A 7,513-nucleotide genomic window follows, 5' to 3' on the forward strand; every position below is an offset into this window, starting at 1 on the left:
CTTGTATGAGATAAGCAATAGAAAAACTATATTACGTGTGTATAATGATTGTCAGCTATACATGTCTTTCTGACTTAAATTGGTTTATCTCACATTGACTTCATTTTCATGGATTTTTGACAATGTGTGATGTATGTGACACCTGTACTAAAACTCTTAACTTGGTCTATCAGCATAAAATGATTCGTGAATATAAAAGCAGGCGAAACGTTTCAGCTTGAGCATTCTCGTTGCATCTTATAAGTTGTATTTGTCTGAGACATTATTGGTTAGAGCTTACAGGACTGACTTTAATTGTTGAGGACCAAGAAATTTGAACAACAAGAAAGAAATAAAGAAAGGTTGTATAAAACATGCTCACGACAAAAAAAAAGTCATATTTACTTTCTATAATATTATCTACAATATGTTCAGTTACTGTTGAATTCTTGTGAAGACTCGATTCGTGTTCATTTCCAATTAAAAAAATCATGTGATAAATCGATTCACTTTGGGTTCATAGGTAGTAGATTTGTCTGTAGTTTAGATGTTTTACACTAACCGTGAATTTGAAAGTGCTTTAGGTCAAGGACAAAAAAATCATTTTATGCAGTTGAACACTCTTTTACTTGTAACGTAAAAGATGAAGAAAACCGAATAAGACTCCAATTAGTAATAGACTGAAATATCTTTTGTAGAAGTGTTACTGTTTTGTGAAGATTTAACTAACATTTCTTTTCATATTTAGAATTATGTATTTTAATTGGATTCTGCCTTACTACCCTAAAAATTAGTCCAGCTTTTCTTCAAAATCTACTGTTGTCAAAATTCTTATGCTATATTAAAACCACACAAAGAACAATACGAAGCAAAGTTCTATTTTCTTGCCGTTGAATAGAAAATATCAGTGTTGGTAAAAAAAAGGAATGTTGTTATAATTTTCAATGATACAACTATAATAATTCACCAAAGTTTTAGGTAGATTTACGCAATTGTAGTCGACTGTACGACCTTCATAGAGTGAGTAAAAGTCGCTATAAAAGGTTTAAACATGTGAAATATGAATATGAAACAATTCATATCAGAATATTAACTGCCTAATGTACATGTATAACAAAACAATTTACAAACAATAAATATGACCGAAATGAACCAACCACAACCACTAGACTACAGGTTCCTGACTTGATCCAAGGTTAATGTTATAAAAATATCTTGAAACGTGTGCTTATTCTTTTAAATTACTTTTAAATTATTACTGATAACAAACTGTCATGGTATCAAAAGAATCTTTTCTATGTATAGGAGAAACGTGAACTATATTAAAGACGTCATTGCATTTCAAGTGCTACAAGAAAGTATGAAAGAGCAACAGTTTTAATATAGACGACTGCATATATATAATCTACATATTAAGTTCTATTAATAAAACAAGGAGATGTGGTATGCCTCCCAACTAACAACAACAGAACAATGATACTATATAAATAACCATTATGTTCAACGCCAGACGTCGACAAAATCGGTTTAACCCGCCATATTTATATGCACCTCTATCCCAAGTCGGACAAAGTCATGTTATAGATATGTCTTTGTGTAGTTATACATTTAGTTTGATGAACGATATTCTGACATTGTGCTTTACATCTAGATGACATCTATTTTTTTTCTCGGAGCTATTCAGAACTTCTTGTATGGTGCTGACTGCTTAATATTGAAAAACTGTATTGGTGACCCCTGTCTGATAGTTTTGTATTTGTTGCTAATGTGATTGAATTTGACTGTTTTTATGACAGCTCCTTTTCCGCCGTTCACACTAATCAACAATGAAAACATCATTGCGCATGGAAAGCTGTAAAGTCATCTTGGTAACTAGCGAAACTAATCGTCAGGGAAAAAAACCCGCACTGGTTTACGCCAAAAACATTGAATAACACCAATTATGACATACAACAAATAACGACAATCAAAAATGAGAAGTCGTGGCTTGAAACAGGCACATAAAGAATGTGGTCATAAAGTTCTTCAAAAGAATCCTCGTTAATGTATTAATGTGTTGAAATGAAAGAATACATATAGCCATGGAGTTTTAAAATAAAATTCTTGTTTTTATCCCAAACCAACTTATGATATTTGTTGATGATTAATTTTTATTGATTGTTGATTGCTTTATGTCCAGTGGCAAATATTTCACGATGGTTCTTGAGAACAAGTTAACAATAAATACAACAGGTACTAGTAGGTCTTGTAATAATAGAGGCCCATCCCGATGATGATCAGGGGGAATTTCGATTCCACTGGAAAATAAAGGTATATAAGTAAGGGACAGACATTTTGCCATGCAACAAGAAGAGTTGTTGCAAGGGTTCTTAACGTGCAGAGATCTTGTCACTCTCTTTACTTGAGGCATTGGATTAAACCTCGATATATGCATTCTGACAGGACATAGCTGCAAACTTGATACATCTTTCACAGCCAGACGGACGCCCCACTTTAACAAGCTTTTTACTGCCGGTCGGAATAGGACCAAGTGAGCATATTTCTATTCCCAACTCACCCTTGGGGCTTATGATATTTGTGATAGGGCCCCTTGTGATAGCATAACCGATTTTTTTTTATTAGGTCTTGAATTTGACTACAACTTTCTGTACTTAAAAATGATTGAATTTTCAGTACTGTAAAATTACTTAAATTTTCAGTACTGAAAAATGACTGAAATTTTCAGTACTGAAAAATGACTGAAATTTTCAGTACTGAAAAATAGCTGAAATTTTCAGTACTGAAAAATGGCTGAAATTTTCAGTACTGAAAAATGGCTGAAATTTTCAGTACTGAAAAAGACTGTAATTTTCAGTACTGTAATCAATTTTTTCCCAACATTACTGAAAATGATATAAAAATGAATGTACTGAATAGTGATGTTTCCTAAAAGTACTGTTTATATAGCGGCATTTAATGTACTGATTAGTAATGTTTCCTAAAAGTACTGTTTATATAGCGGCATTTAATGTACTGATTAGTAATGTTTCCTAAAAGTACTGTTTATATAGCGGCATTTAATGTACTGATTAGTAATGTTTCCTAAAAGTACTGTTTTTATAGCGGCATTTAATGTACATCTAAACGCTAGTCAAATTGTTGGTAGTGTATGATTGTCAATGAGACAAATCTCTCTCAGAGACCAAATGACGTAGAATTTAACAAGTATAGTTTACCGCACTGCACTCAAAAATAGGCAAAACAAAAAAACAGCAAGTTACACTATAAAAGACCCCCAAAATAACAACATTCAAACAATTCGAACTACAAAACTAATTGCCTGGTTTATATCTTAACAATAATCGAAAAACAAATATGAAATATAAAAATGTGTGTACTACTTTATGCAGATGATCTTGTATTTATAACAGAAAATGAGAAAGATTTACAAAAAATGTTGGATACTTTAAATATATGGTGTTGTAAAAATGATTTAGTTGTAAATCTAGAGAAATCAAAAATTGTACATTTCAGAACTAAGTCTATACCAAAGACAAATTTTACTTTTGTACTTAATAATAATGATATGGAAATTGTTCCTAGTTATACTTATCTAGGTTTACTGTTGTCAGAATTTTTAGACTACAATTGTATGGCTAAGGCAGTAGCTAAATCTGCAAGTAGGTCATTAGGTTTATTAATAGCTAAATGTAAAGCTAATGGAGGTTTTCAATTTGATACATTTACAAAACTTTTTGATACCCTTGTTATGTCTGTAATTGAATACGGTGCCTCAATTTGGGGTCACCAGGATTTTTCTTGTATTAATGCTGTAAAAAATAGAGCAATGAGATTTGTTATGGGTGTGGGTAAATACACCCCTAACTTAGCCTTATATGGAGATATGGGTTGGATGCCCAGTATTATATCTCAGTGGACATGTATTTTTAGATTATGGTCGAGACTTACTAAAATGTCTCATTGTAGAGTTAATGAAAAGGTTTTCTTATGGGGCAATAGATGCTGTAATAGTAAATTTAAAAATTGGAATTATAGAGTCAATGTGAAATTTAAAGAAATGGATATGGAGTTTTTATGTAATACTGATTTTTCTATTGATAAAAATACAATTAAACAAATTGAAAAGGAAAATTTTTGTAGATATAAAGAGAAGTGGTACTCTGACTTAATGTACAATGAAAGAAGTAAATTGCGAACGTATAGAATGTTTAAGCAATGTTTTAATAGAGAAAAATATTTATGTATTAATATGCCTGGAAAATATAAGAGTGCATATGCTAAATTTAGATGTGGTGTTGCACCTCTGAGAATAGAAACTGGCCGATATGAAGGCATTATGGTTGACAATAGATTATGTTTTAATGAGCAATGTATGAAAAATAACATTATTGAAGATGAGAAACATGTCTTAATTAACTGCCCAGTATATGCAGATTTACGAGCTATTTTATTTAGACATGCTAGCTCTTTTAATTGTGATTTTGTTAATTTGTCTGATGATGATAAATTCAAATTTTTATTCACTGATGAAAATGTGTGTTACTTTTTAGCCAAAATCTGCTATGATGTTTTATTAAAAAGAAAAGGTATTTTATATAATTGTAGATAATAATGTGTTTTGTAGAAATTTTATAGTCTCTCATAACTCTTTTTAGAGTGGCTCATGTTGTTTTAAATATTACTGTAATTTTATAAATGTATAAATGTATGTCAATTTTGAGGTGAGACTCTAATAAAGTATTTGTCTTGTCTTGTCTTATGATAACAAAACACCAACACTAAAGATCAGGCTCCTAATAGGGACAGACACATACACATATGTGGCAGGGATAAACATGATTCCAGGCACCAATCCCGACCTCTTACCACGCACAGTGATGCGATAGTACAACCTAAGAAGAAACTGTAAAAAATCATTTAAAAACTGAAGGCTTTTCTTTTTTTTCTTTTTTTCAACATAAATAAATATTTATTTCAAATATTGGCTTGTTACAATATCATTCAGGAGTCCAAGCTCCTCCTGATTTTCCCTGTTACAATCCACTAATCACTCAGGGTAGTGATTAGTTGCAAAATACATATTACATTTTTTACATCATATATATTTTAGATAATATCACTTAATCACATAATATGACTATTCATATGTTTTCTAATAGTTGCTAAAACATTACTTTTAATTTTCAAACATACTCTTCTATTGAACTCATTGAGAAAAATTGAGAAAACATTGACATTTTTTGTCTTTTGATAAGATATGTAGTAGGCTTTGTAAATTGAAAACCCCACAATTGTTAAAAAATAGTTTAAGTCAAAATATTCTTCTTCAGAAGTTTTATATCCAAATACTAAGTGTCTTAGTTTTATCTTAAATGATATTTCACTGTTCTTTTAAACTTCATTTATTTTATTCCAAAAAAGTTTTAAATACGGACACAGTATAAAGAAGTTATCATAATCTTCTTCTTATATACAAAAATTACAAGAACTATTGTTTACAATTTTCCACCTGCATAAAAGTTTCTTTGTAGGTAGAATATGTTGTAGTAATTTCCATCTAAAAATTCTAAGTTTATTTTCTTTTAAATATCTGAATAAAAATTTATATATTAGATAGTTTTGATATAACACATCATCTATATCAAATATACGCAGCCATTTTTTGGGTCCAATAGCTGGTTCAATTTTTATTTATTCATCAGAGACTTATATAAAAGTTTATTTGTTAATGCTTCTAATTTTATAGGTAAACCATCCAATATAAATTGGTTTCTTTTTATATTAACAATACTTTTTATAGAATTTTCCGATTTTAAAATTGCTGCCCAGTCTTTTGGTATAGATTTCTTTACTAAATTAATTTCAGCTATCCAGTTTGATTTTTCAGATCGATACAATGTACGAAATGAACTAACAAAAGACACAAAAGACACACAATATAGATCTGAGAGTTACTGAAAACTAGTTCAAAGCCAGTAACAAATAATAATAAAAAATCATGACTACATTATATATCAGTTATTATCCACAACCGAGAGCCGTGGTGTAGTGGTTAGTGCATCGGACAACTAACACAAGGGTTCCTGGTTCGATTCCCGTTCTGGGATGAAAATTTCAGGGACTGAATTTTGGGCTCTCCCTTGACACCATTTGTGAGTATGGTCTTGAGGAAACGATGATAGTCCGTCGGAAGAGGAAGATAAGTGGCGGATCCGTGTTAAGAGAGAGCCATATCTCTTACACGTTAAAGATACCCTTGTAGATTTCGCAAAAGCGCAGGCTAATGCCGATACAAGGCAGCACTCGCACCCGCAAATTGGAAAGGGATTAATGTGAGTTGCAAATGAATAAAATATGTTTAATCCAAAACCGACGAATAAAGTGAAGAGAAGGCATTTACAAAAGGTAAAAACGTGACAATCTGCTTACCCAAAAAATAGGTATCGACAGATTGTATGAACGTGAAGAACATACAATAATATTTAGTTCGATTTAAATCTTTTAATAATATAATCAATATTTAAATAAAGATTTACATAATTCAAGACATACTGTGTGGAATAAATCGCCCGCAAGTGGTATGGATTTCGCTCATTATTGAAGATTGTTCGGTCAACTTTGGTTGTCTACACCAAGTTTATACAGTTGAGTTGTCTCATAGGCAATGAATCCACATCTACATTCTTATCCAAAATTTGAACAATTCAAGAAACACTATGTGGAATAATATCGGCCGCAGGAAAAAAACAGTAAACGAGGTCTGGCAAGACGATACAAACCGCCGGCATTTGTAATATTGGCAAGAAGGTGCAATTCTGGTAACAGAAGTAAAAAAAGACCTCTAGTGGAATTAGAGTGAACAAGGAGCACGACCCCACACTTACGGTAGGCCATTACCTTAATACTGCTTTCCCAGGTTTTCGGAGAATAAAATAATTCAAACCTGGTAGCAGTAATGAACCTGCCGCTCTGGTATACAAGAGGAGATCTATTATAAAAATCACAACTTTGCTGTGGTACCACGTGCAATATAACCCCCCCTCCTTGTCATCTTGCCAGATCCCGCCCCTACATGGACACTGCGACAATTGTTTTATTGAAAAGAATACAAATAAAAAACAATCATCTTATTAACCCGAACGACGAAGGAGTTCGGGTTAGAGGGTCCCCCTGAGCGTGCAGATTAACCTCTACATACCGATTTGATTGGCCAATAACTGTTTTAACACATGACGCTATTAATTTACGAGAACGCTTTAGATGTGGACGATGTTCCACAATCCACGGATCCTATGAACGTTTCTTGTAGGCTTGCAGGGTAAAGAAAGGGGGAAATACGACTTGGGTAAGTTTTAAATTGATAACTTTTTTTTTGGTTTAGACTTACTGTAAAATTGCAATTTAATGGTAAATTTTTTTTTAATGTTTCTGTCAATTCTATTCCCATTTTTTATTTGATAAGTGACAATTAAGACTTAAACAAATGTGTACTTTCAAATCTTTGTATGAAAAAAAACCATAACTGAAAGGATTA

The sequence above is a fragment of the Mytilus trossulus genome, chromosome 10, assembly GCF_036588685.1.
Source record: "Mytilus trossulus isolate FHL-02 chromosome 10, PNRI_Mtr1.1.1.hap1, whole genome shotgun sequence".
Classification (NCBI taxonomy): Eukaryota; Metazoa; Mollusca; class Bivalvia; order Mytilida; family Mytilidae; genus Mytilus; species Mytilus trossulus.